We start from the raw sequence: 21,174 nt of genomic DNA on the forward strand, positions 1-21,174 counted from the left end.
AAAACCCTAAAGAATCCACCAGAAAACTGCTAGAAATAATCAACAACTACAGCAAAGTTGCAGGGTACAAAATCAATTTTAAAAAGTCAGTTGCATTCCTATACACTAACAATGAACTAGCAGAAAAGAAATCAAGAATACAATCCCATTTACAATTGCAACAAAACGAATAAAATACCTAGGTATAAACTTAACCAAAGAGGTTAAGACCTGTACAGTGAAAACTATAAGTCATTACTGAAAGAAACTGAGAAAGACATAAAGAAATGGAAATATATTCCATGTTCATGAGTCAGAAGAATGCAACATAGTAAAAATGTCCATACCACCTAAAGCAATCTACAGATTTAATGCAGTCCCAATCAGAACCCCAATGACGTTCTTCACAGAAATAGAACAAAGAATCCAAAAATTTATATGGACCAACCAAAGACCCTGAATTACCAAAGCAATCCTGAGAGAAAAGAACAAAAAGATGGAGGCATCATCATCCCTGACTTCAAAACATGCTACAAAGCTATAGTAATCAAAACAGCATGGTACTGGCACAAAAACAGACAAATAGACCAATGGATCAGAATTGAAAGCCCAGAAATAAAATCACAGATCTATGGACAGTTAATCTTTGACAAAGGAGCCAAGAACATACAATGGAGAAAGGAAAGTCTCTTCAATAAATGGTGTTGGGAAAACTGACAGCTACATGGAAAAGAATGAAAGTAGACCGTTATCTTGCACCATACACAAAAAATACACAAAAATTAACTCCAAATGGATTAAAGATTTGAATGTAAGAACTGAAACCATAAAAATCCTAGAGGAAAATATAGGCAGTAAACCCTTTGACGTTGGTCTTAGCCACATGTTTTCGAATACCATGTCTACTCGGGTAAGGGAAACAAAAGAAATAGTTAACAAACGGGACTACATCAGGCTAAAAAGCTTCTACAAAGCAAAGGAGACCATAAACAAATGGAAGGACAACCCATCAACTGGGAGAAAATACTGGCAAATCATTTATCAGACAAGGGTTTGATACCTAATGTATACAAAGAACTCACACAACTCAACAAAAAAAGGGGGAGCACCTACATGGTGACGGACAAGAAATAATGTACAACTGAAATTTCACAATGATGTAAACTACTATTAATCTCAATTAAAAAAATTCAAATTAAAACAAGAATGAACACGGATTTTTTTAAACCTTCCAGACTGGCAAAGATGAAAAAGATGGATAATATGGATATTATCTAGTGAAGGTGAGGGAAAATGGCCAGCCTTACTTACAGCTGACAGAGGGTCTCAGACTCTCCAACTGTCCTCCACAGTGGTACAAATTCTGTAGAGATCATTCTCTCCAGTATCCATCAAAATTGTAATGTCTATTCACCATTGAGTCACCAATTCTAAAAATTTCTCCTAAGGAACTAGTAGATACATGTACAGATGTGCGTGACAGCGTTGTTTATAGTCAGGCAGCTATAAACATGGAATTCCATTAAAAAGGATCTGGCTAAAAAGTCATCGTACATCCAGCAACAGAATGCTACATGACCATTCAAAAAATAATAAATAGATCTTTATATTTGAAATGAATTTATAGAATATGATGATTCCATTTATGTAAACATTATAAATTTATACGTTTATATAGACATTTAAATGTATGGCAAATTTTTAGTCCATTTTCTCTGTATTTTATTAATGTTTTTTCTATCTTCACATATAATCAGCAAAAAAGGAGTAACAATGAAAAGGTAATTCTGAGCCATTTGTCCCTGGTCCAGCCACTCAGATTACAGTAAAAGCTGAAACAGTTCTTTCACTAACCTGCTGTATGATATTCAGGCACAGGCAGCTCCCTCACGTAAAAATGTAAGGTGAAGATGGAAAGAGATGTCCTCCTCCACTTTGCCAGACTGCAGCATAAGTCTGGCCCCTCAAAGGAAGGAAACTGTATTAGTCAGGGTTCTCAGAGAAACAGAACCAATAGGATATATATAGCTACATTTAAGAGGAGATTTATTATAGGAATTGGCTCACGTGGTTATGGAGGCCAGAAAGCCCCACAATCTGCCATCAGCAAACTAGAAAACCAGGAAAGCCAGCGGTATGATTCTGTCCACCTCCAAAGTCCGAAGAACTATGAGCTCAGATGTCCAAGGGCAGGAGAAGAGGGATGTCTCAGCTGAAGAAGACAGAGAGTGAATTTGCCCTTCCTCCACCTTTTTGTTCTATTTGAGCCCTCAACTGATTGGGTGATGTCCCATATTGGTGAGGGGGATCTTCAGTCAGTCTACTGATTCAAATGCTAATCTTCTCCATACGCACTCTCAGAGACAAATCCAGAAATAATATTTTGCCAGCTATTTGGACATCCCTTAGCCCAGTCTAGTTGACCCATAAAATTAACCATCACAGAGACTCAAGCACTGACCAGGAGAGGGTGGTGCAACGGAGGAGTGGTGGTGACTGGCGGGAAGGCAGCAGTGCCTGGCGGAGGCTGAGGGTGGAAACAGCAGTCTTGCCCAGGGGAAGCACCCAGCAGAAGGAATGCCTTATAGCCGATTGGATGCTCTGTAGATTCTCAGAAACACTTTAGGGCAAACATTTCAGGAATCTGAGGTCCTACATAGCAAGTGGTGTAAATTTTGGGTAATATACTTTTAAAAAATATATAGAATATACCTTGAATTGAACTCCACTTGTACACACTACAGGCTGGTAAGGGCTGAGGAAACTCAAGTTATAGATGACTATGTAGTTCAATAAATAGATTTTTTAAAGTCTATGTACCAGCCAACAAATTCAAAATATAACAATTTCCTTTTATCTCATAATTAATAATTTAAAATGCATTGTTATTTATCAAATACAAAAAATTATCAAAGTTCATCAATCTCCCTGAGTTCTTCCACATCTTTCTAACCTCCACCTCTGGCACACAGGCTCTCGAAGGTTGAAGCAGTTTGTAGATAGATTATGATATCAGACAGTGCCAGGTCAACCCCGGACACAACACTCAGTTCAATCCAATTCCACCCATAGGACTATAGATCTCCTTCCCTTGAAATAAATAAAAAGCAGGAAGGATCCATTTGCTCCACTTTCCCCAATCTCCTCTCCCCAGTATGTTTAAAGTTCCATCATTCAAACTGTAGACGGAACCCGGAGTTTCACCTACTATCTCCTACAGTACAGTTCCTTGCAAACTTCGATGCATATGGTGGAGAGGGCCACAGTCTCTTCCCCACCTGTGCTTGGAAAGAGTAACTTCCTCTGTGAACAATGCCAGAGACAGACGGAAGTCTGATCCTGGGAACTACTGCTTTCTCCCTGCGTAAAGAACAGCCTCTCAGGGAAGATATGGGGGAAGGGGCAGACCCTTAAAGAAAGGCCAAGAAAGAAACAAAGAAAACAAAAAGGAGATGGGTGGGACATATTAAGATAGAAAAGGGGAAAAATGAAGGATGGGGGAGAAAAGGAGCCAAAAGAAGAAGCAGAAAAAAAGGAAAAAGGAACATTTGAAGAAACAGAAATGTAGTGGCAAAGAGGAAAATCTTCATGTTATACCAACATATGGCTATTATTCCCTTTTCCAAACCCAACCATTTGGAACCTCTCCCTTGCAGCCAGTATTTAAGGGTTAAGTCCTACTCTGTGGTTTTCAGTCTTTTTCTGAATTGTTTTGTAAAAAATTGTTTTAATTCTCTAAATTAGCTATATGACCTCAAGCAAGTACTTTTAATACACTTTTAATTATAGAAATAATATATGCGTTTGTTAGAAAACAATAAAGTACTGACAAACAAAATAATTAAAACACCCTATTCTCACTATTCAAGAGCACACACCTCTTGGGGTATTTGGCCATATAGTTCAACGCTGGCACAGTCACCTTTTTGTGTTATTGGTTTTTTTTAAAGAACAGTCCAGTTGTCCTACAGATTGAGTCACCTTCTGGGTTTGTCCTATTGCTTCTACCTGTCCATAACCAATCTATAAATGAAAATTTGGGTGAGTTTATTCTGAGCCAAAATGTGAGGACCATAGCCCAGGGCCTTCCTTCCCAAAGGAAGGAAGGGCACCAAAGAAGTGGGGTGTACAGAGTGGTTATACACCCTCAAAGAGGATGTTTCACATATGATTGAAATGTCCCTTTTACAATAGTCATGAGACCGCTCTGTCAGCACAGCAGTTGATGGACACAGCAGGTAGTATATCTGTTGTTTCCAGCTGTCTGGTCACAGGTGAGCACAGCAATCAGTTCCTAGCCTAGGGAAAGATGCTTATCCTCAAGGAAATACCTATGTAGGGGGAAGTTGCACCTTTATCTTAAGGCAATCTGCTCTTGTCTTTGGGACATAGCAAATGTTTAAAGTGGTTGTACAATGCATGTTCAATGGCCATGTCAGCCCCTTTTGGAAAAACAAAGTCAGGCTGAATTAGGTTTACACCAAATGGCTTCCTCATATATTCCAACATATCCTATTGCTTGCCATTTCTATTTGTCATATCTGATATCATTTAGCTTGTTTCTCTGTTGCCTGAAGTAACTGTAAAATGGAGTCACATCTAAAACTTGGTATACTCTTTTAAAAAACTTTTTGCTGTGATAAATTCACATAACATAAAATTCACTATTTTAATCATTTAGAAGTTTTAGTATATTCACAATGTCGCGAGCCACTACCACTATCTAATTCCAGAATACTTCCATCACCCTAAAAAGAAACCCCATATCTCCCAATATCTTCCTCCCCCAATCCTTTGGCAACATTTACTTTCTGTTTCTATGAATTTTCCTATTCTGGACATTGCATATAAGTGGAATCATTCAATATGTGGCCTTTTGTGTTTTTATGTCTAACTTTCCCTTAGCGTAATGTTTTCAAGATTCATTCATGTTGTAACATGTATCAGTACTTTACTACTTTTTATGGTTGAATAATATTCCATTGTACTACATTGTGTTTATCCATTCATCAGTTGATGGACATTTGAGATGGTTTCAGTTTTTGGCTATTATGAATAGTGCTGATATGAACATTCCTATACATATTTTCAAATGTGAATATAGGTTTTCAATTCTCTTGAGTATATACCTAGGAGTGGAGTTGCTCGGTCATATGGTAACTCTATTTTTAACTTTTTGAGGAACTGCCAGAATGTTTTCCACAGTAGCTACACTATTTTACATTCCCAACAGCAACGTATGTGGGTTCCAATGTCTCCACATCCTCATCAACACTTGTGATTTTCCACTGAAAAACATCATATTCATTCTGGTGAGTATGAAGTAGTATCTCATTGTGATTTTGATTTGCATTTTCCTAATAACTAGTGACATTGAGCATTTTTTCAGATGCTTTTTGCTCATTTGTATCTTCTTCAGAGAAATGGCTATTCAAGTCCTTTGCCCATTTTTAAATTGGGTTGTTTCTTTATGTGTCCTGAATACTAGACCCTTATCAGATATATGATTCTGTAGGTTGCTTTTTTACTTTCTTAATAATGATCTTTGATACAAAAAAGGTTTTAATTTTGATGAAGTCCAATTTTTTTCTTTTGTTCCCTGTGCATTTGTTGTCATATTTAAGAAACCATTGCCAATCCAAAGTCACAAAGATTTACCACTATGCTTCCTTCTAAGAGTTTTATCATTTTAGTGCTTATATTTAGGTCTTTTGTCCACTTTGAGTTATTTTTTATATATATATGAGAAAAGGGTCCAAATTCACTTTTGTATGTGGATATCCAGTTGTCCCAGCACCACTTGTTGAACTTTGTGTGTTCTAATTAGAGATTTATGCCCAGATTATATCATAGGTGATGTTAGGTACTCCATGTTGAATCTCATCAGAAAATATTATCCAGATGAACTATCATTAGAGATGAGAAACTTAACTGTTCATTTGTGTAATAATTGCTGGATTCCTCCACTGTACAATGATATTTTCCTTTGTGACTAGAAAATAATCTGTGTGGTGTTAATATGACACTATAGGAATGTCTAGTTACTTATCAACTATTCTCCTAAAGGGTTTTAGCAAATAATTTTACTACTTGTAACCATCAAGTAGTCATATGTTGCCTGGTCTATAAAATTAAGGGGTTAGACAAGATCATCTTAAACACCACTTTCAGCTCTAATATTATTTTATTTTCTTAGTCTAAGTGTTGACTTTATTTGAATCAAGCCACATGTTGTTTCCTTCTGTAATAAAATAAGCCTGTTACTTCAAGTGACTAAGGGAATGGTCATACAACCCCAGGAAGAGGCTGTAATCTCTTAGCAAATTATATTTTAAGGAGATACACTATTCTTCTCTAACATTTGTTCTATCCTCTTATTATTTCATTGTGCTGCTCATGAAGCTGATATGCTACCAGCCTCAGTCAAGGAGTTTCTTATTTTAAGGTCATGACACATTTATGATACCAAGTCCAACCTGTGGAGAAATGTGAAAATCTACCTTTCCATATGTCAGCATTATGACAGACAGAGATTTTGTCAAGATTTTCTTGAAGCCTTGGGAATGTTTTGAGGGAAGAAGAATGACAAGGACTAAGAGAGACAAAATAGCTGTTTCTAAAAATGTGAAGGACTCAGACGTAGACCTAAGAAAACAAACCTAGTCCTTGCAGAATTAAGACCAATGGGTAGAATTGAAAGGCAGGCAGATTTCAGGTCAACATAAAGCTCTTTCTAAAATTCAAGCTGTCCAGAATGAAGCAGGCTGCTGCTTATAAGGCAGACAGCTCCCACTCCTGGAAGGGTTCCAACAGAAGCTAGTAGGCCACCATTTTGGAAGGCTGTGGAGGAGACTCCTGCATTGGGTCAAAAGTGGGACTAAGCAATACCTAAGATTCTTCCCACACTTAGAGACCTGGGAGTCATCTTTGCGTTCTTCTTCCACATTATTAAATTCTACCTGTTGTTCCACTTCCTCAGCATCTCTCATTTTGTCCATTCTCATTTTTAGCTCTGCTGCCACTAAAGCTAAAATTTCCTACTAATCCTCTACGTGAATTCCATGCTGAAGGCAAACTTTATTAGAGTCATTGCTCCTACCTCTCCCTCTTCATTATGAATTCCATGATTTCTCATCACTCAGCTCAAATCTCCTCCTCAGGGAAGCCTTTTCTCGCCCAGTCTAGCAGAGTCCTTGACAACCTCCGCTGAACAAAACATTACTTTGTATATACTTCCATTCTGCACTTATCATTCTCTATTGTAATTTCATGTTTACACATCTGGCTCCTGTACTAGACGATAACCTCCACCAGGGCAAGGATCATGCCTTATCTTTGTATTACCAGCCCCTAGGAGAGTATTTCCTAAAGAAGTTGCTCAACAAATATTTGGTGAATAAATAAGTCAATGAATGAACTGTTGGGATTCTGTATTTCTGTTAAGAGTTCTTATAATCATATGACACCTTTGGAGATGAGAATGGAGTGTTTGGTGACTGAAGCTAGTGTTTTTATATCTAGAGTAGTATTTCTTAGCTTTAAATTTTTTATGTTCCTCATCTCTCCCTCTGAGGGGATGAGTTTGCTACAGATGACTAAAAGGAAGTATTGACTACAACAGTAAAGAGGAAAGTGAAAAGTTATTGCAATGAGATTTTGTCTCTGACAAGGCCCCACCTGAAGACGTAATTAATATTGATGAGGAAGAAAAGAATCAGGAGGTATAAAGGATACCATTTGATTGACAGGAGGAAGGAGAAGGAAGTAGTGAAGAGCACACATGGGCAGGAGAATGTAAACATCAGAGGACAGGGTGAATGAACCATAATTTTGGATTATATATATCAGCGCCATTTTGTGACACTGATTAGAAAGTTGCTTAGAAGACCCTGGAAGTTCTCAATCTGTGGTCAAGAATAGAGTACAGGGGCCAGCATGGTGGTGCAGTGATTAAGTTCGCATGTTCCGCTTCAGTGGCCCAGGGTTCGCCAGTTGGATCCTGGGTGCGGACCTACTCACTGCTTATCAAGCCAGGCTGTGGCAGGTGTCCCACATATAAAGTAGAGGAAGATGGGCATAGATGTTAGCTCAGGGCCAGTCTTCCTCAGCAAAAAGAGGAGGCTTGGCAGTAGATTTTAGCTCAGGGCTAATGTTCCTCAAAAAAAAAAAAAAAAAAGAGAGAGAGTACAAAGGGGCACAGCACTGCTCCTGGGAAGGCTTTATGAAGACCAGGCAGATGAAGGTTAGCCTAGAGATGTGTGCTAAAGAAGAAAGCTCGAACTGCTGATGTGAGGGCTCTTCCCCCTCCTGGCATAGGTAGAATCCCTTCATCCCTGTGCATGGGAAGTAATTTTTGGCTCTCTTGGCTAGGACTAGCCTGAAGTAGACAAAATTGAACATTTATCCCTTCTCTTTTTACAGCCCCCCTTCCTTTTTACAGCTCCTACCATTATGTCCAGTTTTCTCTGATTGCTCCACTGCCTCTTAATTTCACTTTTTTCCCCAGCTCTCTCCCCGATTTGCGACAGCCCATCAGGGCCTCCCAGCATTGCATTCTCTGGGCTTATTCTCTCCTGATCCTCCCTGGTGGCCATGGCACATTGTTCATTCTCTCTGGCAAAACTGCTTGGCCAATCTGAGCTAAATTGTTAATGACTGACAGTGGCTTTGATTTCTAATGTGTTATGCTTCCCACACATGCATTCTGCTAGATATTTTCAGTGCCTTAATCAAAAGGTGGATTAAATATTAAATACTAAATAAAAGAAACCATAGAAAAGCTAACCCACACTAAGCCTTCCATTTAAAATGGAAGTCTCATCCTTAAGGAGCTTGAGATCCTTAAGAAATAGGTTTCATATTTTATATTTCATTAAAATAAATAGGACACACAGTATTCAGATCTTCGTTTCACTCTAGTGATTTTGATAGCATCTGTTGTTAATTGGGGAGGAGTATATTCGTCAAAGCAGCTAATCATCTTGTTTTTTTTAAAAAAACAAATGTAACAGGAATTTGGAAATCTGCCCAGTATGCATTTTGAGAAATGGATGGCAATGGTTGACATCTCTCTTTTGTGCCTCTTCCTGACTCTCCCTCACAGGGACACACCCTGCCCATTCTCTGGGGAATCTAAAGATGGATTATTGTCTAATGCTTTAATGATACACAAATGTGTTGTCTCCAAGCCACACTGAAGAAGAATCAAATAAGGTAACTATGCCTTTTTAACAGATACTCTTATGAACTTGTTCTTCAAGAATGTAATACTAGTTGCTTTTAATGGTCCTCTGTGTGAAGAGCAAAAGAAAAAACGGAAAAGAAAAGAAAGAGGAGGAAAGGAAGGGAGGGAGGAGAAAAATGAGGGAAGGAATACCCCAGCTCCTTACTGATCAAAACAGATCTGTTATCTCTGAGATGTCAACATTTTGAAATGAAAGCTTCTTGGAATATTTATTTTTTCCCAAGATTTAGCCAAGGGCCTTGATTGGCAATACTTACTCACTTTATTTCCCATATATTTCTTAATAATTATGTACATATTTCCATGTTTCATTTTATCCCTCTAGGTGGTTCTGTGTTGGGACATCTGAAATAACCATTTCAGGCATTTGTTTTTTCTCTCTAATGAAGGATATCTCCAATTCTCTTTTTGCCTTTGCCTAGATTCTTTTGACATTAGTAAAACACCAGACCTGATAATGAGCATTGATGGGGATGCATCTCAGAAATGGCTTAGGATTCAGGAGGCAGCCCACTAGCCCCAAAAACCAAATCTAGTCTGCTGCCTGTTTTTAAAATAGTTTTATTGGAACACAGCCACACCCATTCATTTACATATTGTCTATGGCTGCTTCTGTGCTATGATGACAAAGTTGACAGATTGTATGGCCCACGAAGCCTAAAACTTTTACTATTTGGCCCTTCACAGAAAAAAAAAATTTTTTTGACCCCTAAGCCTTAGGTCATTGTTACCAAAAGTGTGGTCCACAGACTGTGACTGGTTTGTGTACGATTTATTACCAATTTGCAGTAATACGAGGAACTTGCACCAGAATAGAAATCAACTATATCATCATGCACACTATTGAATTCTGCTGATGTCCTCTTTGTAGGAAGACTTTCTTGTTGAAGGAAGCGGTGTATAGATTTACATTCTAGTGCAAGTTCTTTATCTCTCTGTGGATCAGCACTTTTAGTAGAACTGGCTTAAGTGACTCCATAAAACTTTAAATTTGAGGAAAGTATTTACTTTATAACATTTCTGAGCTGTGTGACTCATAAAGATATGTAGAGCTATCAGTTAGCTTTCGCTGTTTAATAAGCTACCCCAAAACTTTGTGACTTAAAATAAATTGCAGTTTAGCAATTTGGACAGGGCTCAGCTTGATGGTTCTGGCCTTGACCAGGCTGATCGTTCAGCTGGGCTTGCTCATGTGTCTGTGGTCAGTTGGCATGTCAGCTGGGGCTGCTGGGTCTAAAATGGTTCAACTAGACCAGCTTCTGCTCCACATGGTCTCTCAGGATGCTCAGGCTATCCTGGGCAGGAGTCTCAAGAGCAGAAAAGAGGAACCTGAGCTGTCTCTTGAGGCCTAGGTTCAAAACTCACAAAATATCACTTCCCTCACATTCCTGGCCAAGGCAGGTTTAAGCTCCCCACTGGATCTTGGGGGTAGGGAAATACACTCCACCTCTTGATGGGAAGAACTGCAAAGTTATAGTCATTTTGGCAATCAATCACAACAAGGGAGGGAGAAAGAAGACTATTGCTCCTCTTTACTCTCTTCTTACTTCTTTTCCAAATTTTGGTCAAATTTCACTACTCCAGTAACCATTATAATATTGCTTAGTTGGCCTGATCCAGTTTCAGAGCTGTATGTGAACTTTATGAAAAATTTTTACATACAAAACCCTACATCTGAGTTATAATAAGAGCAACAGAAACAGAGCCGCGGTCTAGGGTCCAGGCTCCTCTGCTACAGAATTTAGGCTTTCTAGTGCATGAGATGATAGCATCATAAACTTCACAGGAAACATTTCTGTAGTTGTATCACTGTTAGCAGACTGACAGTGCTTATTGAACTATATAGTCCCCAGTACAGTCCCCTACATTCTACATTGTGGAAGCACCAAACTTTAATGATGTGAACAGTAAATGCTAAATAATTAATAACATCCCTTAGGTAGTTCTGTGAGTTTCTCACTACTATCAATTGGGTAATACACTTTGCATAGTATATGTGACTGTGTTTGGTGTATTTGTTTCTCTGGTAATACGTGTGTGGGTGTGTCAGTATTTTCACAAATATTTGAGAGGGAGGAAAGAATGGATGAGGGTTGGCCACTGTATAACGTAGCATTTCTCACTTTTTTCATCCTTGGAAATCTCTCTTAAGGTAAGTGCGTTTCTTCAGGGAAATTAGTTACATAGACTATTTCTGGGGGTTGTATTCCACCCCATATTACTCTTAAGATGATCTGAAATGTTGGGTAACACATACATCAATTATTAATTAGAATATGTATAGCTACATTTAGATACAGAATTCTTAAGCGGGCTTCATGTAAAACCCTATTCACCATGTCCCTGTTGAAAACTGACTCACACCCTACTCTGTGATTTAGGCTCTGACCTTTCTTAAAACTCAAACTCAAACACCAACTTTAGCGCTCCCTGAGGCTCTCATGGATGATGTAACGCAGAGGTCCCAGTCCTTTCCAGCCTAGAAGTCACGCTTCTCCTTAGGGTATTGACAATCATCTGAGCCTCTATCCTGCTTGACCACAGGAAGTCCAATTTTTGCCAGTTTCTGCTTCCCTAGTATCCCTGGGAATTCCTAGGAAGGGCTTTCTTGTTCCACAGATACATCCTGACTTTTTACCCCAGACTATCAGCTCACTCTGGACTGCTGCTCTGTTCTCCTAAGGGTCAAAGTTCATTACTGCTAGCCACTGAAACTTCTTCTTGTACCACTTTATCCCCATGGAGATCACAGACTCTTCATTCAAATCCCCACAGTGGTATCTAAGATGGCGCTGTAATCCTTAACAGGAGTTGCCTGGAGGTTGAGTGAATAACAGAAGGCAACTTCCCTAACAGCTTAAAACCTTATATCAGATGTAGTAGTTCTCAGAGTCCATAAGCCAAGGACCCTCCACAGGAGTCCTCTGGTGGGCTTCTCTCACTTTGGCACCTGGCCTGCCAACATGTTATAGGGCCGGCTTACTTCCCCCATTGAGAGTTTTCTTGAGCACACTGTCTTTTCCCAGAGCTGAGGCCCTACTGCCTAAAGCCAAGAGAGAAGAAACTCTTTCTCCTTTTCCTATTTCTACTCCAAGACTCCCTTTTCCAGTGATATAGAAAATCCAGGAGAGAGGATATAAGCTCCAGAGGGCAAGGACTTTTTTTGTCTCTTTTGTCACTGACTTATTCCAAGCGACTGAAATAGTGCCCTGGCAGAATAGGTCTTCAATAATAATTGGAGGATTGAAAAAAATGACTTGTTTTTCTAAAAAATTAATCAAGATTCAATAATGGGTACATTTCCAGGGTTTACTTATTTCAGAACACAGAAAAGCCTGGTCAATATGAGAACTTGCAAGGCCAGCCCACTCCTCTTTGGGGTGTCTTCTTCGGTATAAGGTAAGTATATACCTCTAAATCCTTTCTGCCAAAGTTCCTCTCCAGTCCTCACCTCCTCTCTGAATGCTTGCCCAGATGACACAAAAGCATCACTTAGAATAATTTTCAGAGACAACGAAATCGAACTTCATGTTTAGAAAAGTAACATTTTCCTAAAAGATACAATCTGCAGAAATGCATCTCCATTCTCAATGAAGACAGATTTTCATTATTTTGATAGTATAACTCCTCAATGTCTCAATTCCAAATTGAGCCGTGCTTAATTTGCATAAAATGTCCAATACAGTGCTTACTCCTCAAAAAAACCACATTGATTTGCTCCAAACTAAATCATAAACTCCACATTTAGGGACACAGAAGCACTCTTCTCACTTCAAATTGGCAGTTTTCCCTTTTTACAGACCTCAAAGTTTCCAGAAATTTCTTGGGGTTCAATTTCAGCAGAGCACACACTCTGGGATATGCTGTTCACTTACTGTCTAGACTCTAGAACACAAACAAAACCTTGGGCATAGGCAGGAAATCCCCTGTGACCTGAATCAGAAGAGCTTGCTCTCTCTGCCTCCACCTTCTTTTCTGTTAGGAACTTGTACAAATATCTACATTTGCTACCTTCTGGGTACCCACATGTGTGGTAGACACTTGATGCTATACTAGCTTTCAACCAAAAGCTTCATGTTAGTGAACTTTTAACAGGTCAACAAAAGGGGAAGAGAACATAATTTGTTTCACTAGAGATCATCATCTTCTTCTGTATCCACTATCTCTTTTCTTTTTCCTGCACAGAGAATTATCACTCTTCCTCACTATCCTCCAATTGTTCTGCTTTGTGGTGGAAATGAAAACATGCCTCTCAGATCCCTGACTGTGGGCACCCTCAGCTAATGTACTCTGAAATCCATCATTGCCTCTGAGCCAAAGTCATGCTTCCTATGGGCTGCTTCCAGCCAATGACAGCAAAGTAGGGATACTAAGGCAAGCCTGTTCCTGAGAGGCATAGGACTCCTCTGACAGAGAACTTTGACTCCAAGACTTCTCAAGGACCTTGCCAAACTTTCTTAGAACTAAACTGAAGTCTAAGATGCTGTCCCAAACTTTCCTTCTTTTCTTCTGTTATTGACCCAGGGTCAGACCTGCATTGCAGTTTGATGACTCTCCTGGCCTTCATTTCCTACCCGCCTCCTGCCTTATTTTTCCCTCACAGGCATTGCCCTTAATAAATCTCTGGCTCTTCTTATCCCATCTTGGAATCCGACTTGTGTAGGACCCAGATTAACACAAGTGGTACTGAGAATAGGCCGAGAAAACAGGTGGTAAAATGAGAATTTTGGAATGGTTCACTCACCACCTGGAAGATGAAGAGGATATCCTGGTTGGCAGGTGGGACATGGATAGTTCCTGGTAAAAAGTGGTAGTGGCTTGAGATTGCTAAAGATTTCACTCTTGGTGACCTGGGAAAATCTCCTGGTGAAGGGGAATGCTTTGGCAAGTTCATTGGTGCAGAAGTGAAATTTATTGAGGGAGAGGGACTAATGCCTACAAATAACCAAAGATTTTTAGGACTACAAGAGAAAAATATAGTTGACGTTGATATCCAGAGACCCAAAGCATCATCATGGCCCCTCTTCTAGTGTGGGGGCCTAAGAGCCAGGTAATAAATAAGTTGGCTAAAGTTTGGTTCATCGTTGGCCCACTGGGTCCAGGGATCCACCCAGTGGTCATTTAACCAGTTCCTGACAGATTATTGGAATTGGCTTGGCAGTTGGACTAACCCCCACACTGGGTCCTTGGGCTGCGGGTAAAAGCTGTCAAAGTGAAAAAGGCTCAGTGGAAACCTCTGAAACTAGCCCCAGTACCCAACCAAGAAAGTAAATAAAAAACAATATCATACCCCATAAATACAGTGGAAATTGTTGCTACCGTTAAAAACCTAAATGATGCAGAATTTGTGATCCCTCTACTTCTGTTTAACTCACCAGTGTGGCCCCTGCAGAAACCAGATGGATCCTAGAGAATGACTGCAAACTACTACAGACTCAATCAAGTAGTAAACCTGATCACAGTTGCAGTGCCAGATATGATATTGTGCTAAGCAGATTAACAAGGCTTCAGGTACATGGTATGCAGCCATTAATTTGGACAATGTATTCTTTTCCATTCCACTTAGAAAAGACCATCAGAAATTATTTGTATTCATGTGAGATAGATAATAACCTGAATTTTCAATTTTGTCTCAGGGCTCTCTTGGCACTGTTACTCTCTGTCATAATTTTGCTTGAAAATGTTGGAATCACCTGCACATCCCACAGAACATCACACTGATTCATTACATCAATGACGTCATAATGATTGGACAAGAAAGGAAGAGGTGGCTAGTACACTGGTGGCCTTAATAAGACATGTGCTCTAGAGGGTGAAAGATAAACCCTATGAAGACTCAGAACCTGCCACTTGAGTAAACTTTTTAGGAGTCCAGTGGTCAGGGACATGCTGGGAGATTTCTTCCACAGTAAAAGACAAATGGCCAATCTCACATATCCTACCACCAAGAGGAAATCACAGTGCCTGGTAGGCCTCTTTGTGTCCTGTAGGCAACACATTCAACACCTAGGAATATCGCTCTGGTAATATGAAATTTTGCAAGCTTTAAGTGGAGCCCAGAGCAGAAAAGGGCTTCTATTCAAGAGTAGGCTGTGATGCAAGCAGCTGTGCTGCTTGGCCCATATGATCTGACAAATTCTTTTGATACTGGAGGTGACAGTGGTGGGAAAAGATGCAGGATGGTGTTTTATGACAAGCCCCAGTGGGAATTCACAATGTGGGACGCTGTGATATTGAACAAGGCCATGATTAGGTAGCTCACACCCTTTGTTACCCACTGCAGTTTCATTGTGCCCCTTCCTCATCACCACGGCATTAAGAAGGATTCTGTTTGACCAGCTAAAAGAGAAGAAAAATGTCTGGGCTTGCGTAAGATTGAGTTGGCTTGAGACATGAGAGCAATTCAAAAATAGACTGCATTTCAGCCATATTGGGGAGGGCCTAAAAGACAGTGGAGAGGGAAGATCTTCCCACTGGGCAGCCGTATGAGCAGAGCACCTGGCATCTACTTTATGCAGAATGAGAAGTGACCCAAAGCGAGAATATATACAAGTTCCTGTATATGGCCAATGGCCTGGTCATCTGATCAGAGATCTGGAAAGAAAAGCATTGGAAAATTAGAGACAAGGGTGTATGGAGTAGAAGTATGCGGGCAAACATGTGGAAGGGGACATGAAGTGTGAAGATTTTTGATATTGTACATAAATGCCCATCAAATAGCATCCACCATGAAAGTACTCGACCAGTAGTAGACAAAATGACTAGCTAGGTGATATTAGTCAGTCTTTGTCATTGATCATACCACAACTATCACAATGGGTACACGAATGAAGTAGTCATGGTGGCAGATATGGAAGCTATATATGGACCCAACAGCATGATCTACCACATATGGAGGTTGATCTAGCAGCTGTTGTCTCTGAATGTCCCGTCTGTCAGCAACAGAGACCAATTCTGAGCCCTCATTAAGGCACTATTTATTACTCAAGGAAACCAACTGGCCACTTGGTGGTTAATGTTGACCACCTTTTCAGCCTGGAAGGACCTATCCTCATAAGACAGATACCTATTCTAGGTTTGGGGCTGCCTTTCCTGCTCACAGAGCCTCAGCTAGCACCACTATCTGGAGGAGCAAAAGGATGAGTAGCCATTCTGGGATCTACTGCTGCTATAAAGCCTGTAGTTCATTTCACTAACCTTCCCCCTTTTTTACCCCTAGAAAGACAGGTTCATGGAAACCATGGAGTTGCTGCTCCCTGAACCTATGTGGAAAAGTGGATCTGTGTGGTGAATGGAGTAGACAGTAACAGCCATGAAAATTTGCCTCTCAGATTTCTAACCTTGGAAAGCATAACTGACTGACAGCTCTAGCTGCTCTTCTCTGAAATCTATAACTGCACTTGCGCTGAGGTTATATTTCTCACGGGTTGCTCCCAGGCAATGACTGAGTGAGGTAGGTCCATTACCAGAAGGGCTTAGGACTCCTCTGAAGGTGACTTTGGCTCCTCATGGCCTTCCCTAACTTTCTTAGAACTGCATTGTAGTCTAAGATGCTTCTACCCACCTCCCATCCTTCTCTTTCTCATTTATCTGAAGACAGACAGACCTGCATTGTGGTCTTCTTGGCCTTTCCCATATCCCTGTGTTTCCCCTTATAGACCTTTCGTTTAATAATTTTTTCATCTAATCTCCTCTTATCTGCTTCCCAAAAGACCTGGACTAACATGCCTCTATAATTCTTTCATACGCTGCATATATAAGAACATAGACATACTCTGAACTGGGAGAGCAGTTTAGATTATTAGCAACTCTTTTCACACCACCTCACTTCCCCACAGGTCCTTAGAACAAAAATGGACCCACCTTAAAAAATTGAGTTAATAAAAGTCCATCATTAAAGCAAGGAAGATGAGTGGAATTGTCAGAATAATCCAAAACGAACAGTTAGGACTTGACACTAGGATATCAAGCCCAAAGTCCCCTTTCCTTTTATACTTTTAGCCTGTTTTCTCCTTGCCTTCTGTGAAGTACATATACATCTTTTGTGAGATGGGAGCAGATCAGAAGTGAGTTCATAGAAGAGTTCCCAACCCTATGACTCCCCTACTGGCTGTCTCAAGCTACTAGAAAAATCTTGAATGATTCAACATCCTAGTGGGAAGGAAAATATCAATTTTTCCATACAGAGTTATTTACTTCAAGAAAAAAAATGGCACAAAAGATGGGCATTGTTTATGAAAAAAGTGGAAAAAAAATAAAACAATAGGCCATTGAACAAATCTTAAGGCACAAGAAAAACATTAAACCAAGGATAGAAAGATCAGGCTCTTCAGAAACCAAAAGAAAAGTCTGAATGCCCAACTGGCAATACAAGAGAGGCTACTATAGCAGGAAAGGCAACTTTCAAAAAGTGGAAAGTTTGCCTTCACAAAGATATCACAGAAGTAGTGGTGTTAAATGTATCAACTAAAATCTAGGCATGTCAAAAAAGAACTCAAGAAAAACACTCAAGTGCCTTGAGGGGGTCAAAGACCAACATTAAGAGACTTTAAAATTGCTAAATGACAGAGTCCTGTTAAAATATAACAAGCACAAATTTAATTAATGTTCTCCTTTAGGAGGGATCAGAGGATTTCCAAGCCCAAATTTTCTTCTGAACGACCAAGTTAGAGTGATTAGATCCAACTGTGATAATACCAACATCTACAGCTAATTAGCTAACCATTTGTAGGATAACTCCTTAGAAACAGATATTTTTCTAAGATTTCACCACTCTTATTAAAGCTCTTAGCAAAGGCTATATAGCTAGGCCTTACAGCACCTTTGTAAGACCTAGAAAAAAGCATCCTCTTAGAAATTTCAGCTTCCACGCTCCCTTGTGAAGGGCACAACCTTATTCCCCTCACACAGCCACTCAGTGGATGAACTTAGCACCTATGTCACATAGAAAATTGAGACCAAGAGTTGTGAACTCCTTCAACTTCCATCTTCCACACCTCAGATTTAACTCTACCTTTGCACATTCTCTCATCTGGGAGAGATGATTTTTCCAGACTTGCCCCATCTTCCTGGGTGCTTTCACCGCTCCCCTGCCAGGGCCCAGTTATGCCCCTTTACATGCACACACCTTTATTCCTGTGCTTTCTTTGGCTTGTTTTCCTGAGCCTTGACATAGACTCAAGTCTCTTGACTTAAAAAATGCAAAAACTTTCTCTTGACTTTGTCCTCCAATGCCAAACTTCTAGAAAAAGCACTGTACATTTTTATCCTCACTTCTTCACCCCTCATTTGCTCCTCAGCCTTCTCACTATTGTATCTCATCTTACCACTCCATTCACAGACATTCAAAAAAGGTCACTCCTGACTCCCTAAATCACAATTTCTATTTTTATCCTTCTTGACGTCTCTGCATCATTTAACTCTATTGACCTTCTTTCTTTAAATTTTCTCTGCCACTGGCTTCTCAGAGACCTTTACCTCTCTGACTTCTCATTCTCAGCTTATTATTCTGTCTTTTATTGATTTGAAGAAGGTGAGAAGAGCAGCACAGTCTCACCTCCATCTATGCTTTAATGATGGAATTTACCATGCAGTGTAAGATCATTGAAAACTTGCACAAACTTGACATATTGATAGGAAATATATTTTATTTCATTAAGGGGAAATCATATCTAAATAATGTGTTAGATTTCTTTGAGAGAAAAATTAAATATCTTAATGAGAGCACAGCAATAAATGTAAAGTTTTTAGAATATTTGTAAGATTCTATACTAAAACACTTTTTAAAAAACCCAAAAGTCATCATGGGAAACATTTTGTGGATAAAGAATTGCTCTCAGAGCACTAAACAAAGATAAGGATAAATGGGCCCTTGCATGTATAGTCAGTGTACTGAAAAATCACTAACTTGTGGGATGTTCTCAGGAAAACAACTTCAGGGGCCAGCCTGGTGGTGCAGCGGTTAAGTTTGCATGTTCTGCTTCTCAGAAGCCCGGGGTTTGCCCGTTCGGATCCTGGGTGTGGACATGGCACCGCTTGGCATGCCATGCTGTGGTAGGCATCCCACATACAAAGTAGAGGAAGATGGGCACGGATAGTAGCTCAGGGCCAGGCTTCCTTCAGCAAAAAGAGGAGGACTGGCAGTAGTTAGCTCAGGGCTAATCTTCCTCAAAACAAAAAGAAAGAAAGAAAAATAACTTCATCTTTTCTCTTCCATTGCCCCTTACACTTATTCAGTGGGTCTGGTCCTTCCCCTGCTTCTCTGTAGAAACTTGGCTTTTCTTCTTACCTTTACCTAAGAAAAATTCACTTTGCTGGTTCACTTTAAGATTCACTCTTGACTTGAGACAAAGAGGGAGGTGATATTTCACAACTCTCCCTCTTCAAAAAAAAAAAATCACTTTTACAAATGCCCGAGTAAAAACCACCCTTTTATGCCCTTGATGTGGGCAAGGGCTCTAAGAGCGTTGTAACTCTAAAATTCATAAATTCACAACTCGCTTTGATACCTGATACCTTAGGATCTCAGCTGAAACTTCCACCTTATCATTCCATTCCATCTGAAGGAAGAGATTTAAACAGCAGTACACCAGACATTGGCTCTAAGGCATTCTTTTGAAATAGTTTGGTAAATGACTCAAAGGTGAGTGTATGTGTGAAATCTCCAAAGTGGCATATGACATGAAACTTCCAGTTAGTAAAATGCCAGCTCCATAGGATGAACTATAGGAAGGTGGCACCAGGCTGAGCAAGTGGGCGGAGAAGTGGCAGATGAGTGTTCAAGGATAAGATAGAAGACGCTTTCAGGACAAATAATCCAAACACCATTCTGAGGGTAATGGTCTGCAAAGGGTATCAGCCAGAAAGGGACAAATTTGCACACAAAATAAGGTTCCTATTTACAGTTTTTATGTTATTGGAGTCTTTTGCAGTTTGAACTAAGGCTCTTTATCTTCATTAAAGTCATTCTTCTTTTCAGTGAAGGACAGGATGCTTTAATTTCAAAACAATATCAGACTGCATTTTATAGCAGGAATTTACCTTCAGTCAGTATTTCCATATATATTTGTAATTGAGGTGAGATTTTGAAAGCTAAATTTATTATTCTTCACATAGAACTACTTGGAAGCTCTTTATTATGAATGTGCTAGTAAATTTTCCCTTTTGTTTCTATAAAGATGTATGCATACATCTCTCTCCATGTATTTTCTTTCCACTGTGCATGTGTGCTTATATACAAATATGTAACTAGTTGAGGTGTAATTAAAAGTCTTCAGGAGACTCTCAAGATCTTTATTTTCCCCCATTTGAGAAGGCAAGGCATTGGATGGCTGGTACAATTTCCACTAATAAAAATAAATGCCCTTCAGACAGGAATTAGATAAGCAGCTTGTTTCTGCAAAAGTTGAACTTCAGCCAGTCTTGTACAAACTCATTTCATAAATATTTCTCTCTTCCAAAAGAAAAAATTGAGAAGATGGATGGATTAAAAAATTTCCAGGAAGGTACAGAGGATGCTGCTCAAGATTCTCTCAGGAGGAGGCTTCCATCTGTTCTGATAGTTTAACTCGCTCTACTCTGTTCCAAATTTCTTCATCAAGATTTTGGAGTTTCTACATAAGGTCAAATATTTTTCCCATTTCCCTCTTTTATTAAAATACCACATTTATTTGGAAAATCATTACTCAGCTCTATTGCTTACTAATTATTTTAAGATAGAAAAAATATTTTGTCGCAAAGAAAGATTTCAAGACATCTTTATGGCTATATAAATATTTATGCATCTTTTTAAATACCTTGATTGATTGGTTTTAGATTGTCTCAGATTCCATCTGATTTCTCTGCCTCCCTGATAAACCTTCTTCAATCCCTGTTCCCTGGCCTATGAAGGTCACCTTCAAAATATTATCACCTTTATGTAATGATCAGACACAAAGTCTAACCATCATCTA

The 21,174-nt window shown here is 39.5% G+C and overlaps 1 long non-coding RNA gene across 3 annotated transcripts in view; it reads right to left on the reverse strand.

Annotated features, from left to right (window-relative positions):
* The window catches only part of LOC139076663 (uncharacterized), a 204,352-nt gene that overhangs the window by 153,710 nt on the left and 29,468 nt on the right, over window positions 1-21,174 (reverse strand). The window contains exon 3 of one of the 3 annotated variants that reach the window (XR_011528494.1): window positions 2,070-2,191. The exons of the other annotated variants lie outside the window; for them this stretch is intronic. This is a non-coding gene — a long non-coding RNA (uncharacterized lncRNA). Of the gene's footprint in view, window positions 1-2,069; window positions 2,192-21,174 lie in introns of those variants that run through there. 3 annotated transcript variants of the gene reach the window in all.

This window comes from Equus przewalskii, chromosome 17, assembly GCF_037783145.1.
Source record: "Equus przewalskii isolate Varuska chromosome 17, EquPr2, whole genome shotgun sequence".
Lineage (NCBI taxonomy): Eukaryota > Metazoa > Chordata > Mammalia > Perissodactyla > Equidae > Equus > Equus przewalskii.